This window comes from Macrobrachium nipponense, chromosome 35 (genome assembly GCF_015104395.2).
Source record: "Macrobrachium nipponense isolate FS-2020 chromosome 35, ASM1510439v2, whole genome shotgun sequence".
NCBI classification, from domain to species: Eukaryota; Metazoa; Arthropoda; class Malacostraca; order Decapoda; family Palaemonidae; genus Macrobrachium; species Macrobrachium nipponense.
The window spans coordinates 4861047-4863546 of record NC_061096.1 but is presented as its reverse complement, the minus strand read 5'-3'; the positions used below and the strand labels follow the sequence as shown (position 1 = coordinate 4863546).

General features: G+C 35.5%; 1 protein-coding gene across 4 annotated transcripts in view; it reads right to left on the bottom strand.

Annotated features, from left to right (window-relative positions):
- Nucleotides 1-2500, bottom strand: part of LOC135208398 (prolyl 4-hydroxylase subunit alpha-1-like) — a 111816-nt gene that overhangs the window by 108786 nt on the left and 530 nt on the right. The gene's annotated exons all lie outside the window — the stretch shown is intronic.

Below are 2500 nucleotides of genomic sequence, written 5' to 3'. Positions count from 1 at the left end.
CCCACTCAATTTTAAATTTGATGCTGGCCTCTAATGCCTTTAATTTTGAAAGGAATTCAATTAAATTGCCTCATCTAGTATCCCAAAATGTTAAAATATCATCTACATATCTCATCCACAGCATGATTTTGGGTTTTATTGCATTTATAGATTGGCTAAAACAGAACTTAATGGATTACTCATAATACACCCGATTTTTTGCATATAGAATTACTCCCCGAATGAAATGCCTAATTAGATACACATAATTCAAATAACTTTATTATTTTGTCAAGTGCCAATGGGATATGATCTGAATAGGGGGCTAATTTTTCCCTCAAAAACTGTAGAACTTCCTGTACTTTTGGGAATAGGGAACCAACATCAAGTTTTAAAAGTTGTATGTTGTGAAGTGGTATATGTGCTTCTCTGAATTTGTGATAAAAATCTTCTGAATGTTTAATGTGACTGGTAGAAAAAGTTCCTAAAAAAGGGGAAAGGAGCCAGCTAACCATTGAGAAATTTTATAATTGAAAGATCCGGTACATGAGATGATGAGTCTAAATGGAAGATTGTCTTTGAGTTTTGGGAAGGCCATAAAAGTAAGGTCGTATTGGGTTAATGATTTTAAAATTCTCTAATAGCTCAATACTCTTTTTGTATTGGCCAATTAATCTTACTTTCCAAAAATATTCTGTGGGGACGTTTTGGAGGAGATTTTTCGTCAGTTTATTGTAAGTGTTTGTGTCTCTAAGGAGTTGGTTGACTTTGTCGAGGTAGTAGTCTTTGTCCATGATTACGATTTTGCCGTCTTTGTTAAGGTAATTGCTTCAGCTATATCGCCTAGCATTTTTGACATTTTATATTTCACCACTTCTCACCCATCATTCCTATCTGGGCTGAAATTTGACTTGAAGGGTATCAAGAGTGTCTCTATTCATCCCAGTGACCTCAAAAACTATGGATTAGACTGTAATCCATAGTTAAAATTAACATTTTAATTTTCACCCCTTCTCACCAACCCCACCTTTCTTAACAGGGCTAAACTTGGACTTAAAGGGCATATTGAGTTTCACTATTCATCACAGCAATCTTGAAAACTATGGATTCAACATTAATATCTGTAGTTTTTGGTTATTTTAGATGTCACCACCTTCCCAACCCTTCTCATCCCCCAGCCTTCCCATCAGGTCTGAAATTGGACTTAAAGGGCTTCGTGAGTGTCACTACTCATCTCAGCAACCTCAAAAACTATGGGTTAGACACTAATATCTGTAATTTTTGGTTATTTATATATGTCACCACCTTCTCATTACCCCCTCTTATAGGGGCTGAACTTGGACGTAACCCTTAAGGGACAGATACCCTCATATGAGTAACAAAAAGAGGTTTTGGGTGTGGATGGATATACTCATGGTGAACATCAATATTAAGCATCATCGATTTGGAAAATTGGGCAGGAAAGAGGTTCCATTACTTCTATGGACAATAAATTCACTAATGGCAATTTTTTTACTGGCTCAACTCGCTGATTCTGGGCAGATCATGACTTAGTTGTGTACTTGACTTCAAGGAGACATGTACTGCCTCTCTCTCACATGACGTCTTTTTGTATATTTGCTCATAAATATACCCAGGGGTTGCTGTTGGTTTTAGTTCTTATCATTTATGATTTATCATTTACCACAAATATACTCAGAATTTGTTCTTATCATTTATGATTTATCATTTGACCACAAATATACTCAGAATTTGTTACTGATTTTAGTTCTTATCTGTTTTGATATTGCATGAGCTGTAATTATAATTTTACAAAATTAAATAAATTTTTTTATCAGAAAATAACATGTATAACTTGGTAAAATTTATGATTGTCTTGTAAAGGGATTGTAAATAATCTTTTTCAACTTCTCGTGAAAGGTAGGAAGAATTTTTTTAGAATTTTTTCCTTGTATCATGTGCATTTGCATATATTCATCTTTCCATTGATGTGTTTTTTCTTAAATTGACCGACCTTAAAGTTTCCTGGCCCTGGGGTGCTGCATGTGTTTTTTTTAGCCCGACTCTTTAGGGTTAAAAGGACACCAGGAGTGCCACTATTAATCTCAGCGGCCTCTAAAATTATGGATTAGACACTAATATCTGCCACTTTCAGTTGTTTTACGTCATCCCCTACCCAGACCCTTTCCTATCACAGCTGAACTTGGACTTAAAGTATAATGGAGTGTCACTATTCATCTCAGCGATCTTCAAAACTATAGCTTAGACACTAATATCTGTCGTTTTCTGTCATTTTTACATGTCACCCCATTCCCACCCCTTCTCACTCCTCCTTCCTATCATGACTGAACTTGAAGTTGGAGGGCATTGGAATGGAAGAGTCACTATTCTTTTCAGCAACCTCAAAAAAACAATGGGCTATGGCTTGATAACTGTTTTTGAAGAGATGCAATTATCACCTATAGCCTGCATTTCAAATTTGAACCAAATCAGCCCAAAAAGAAGAAAGTTACATTATGGG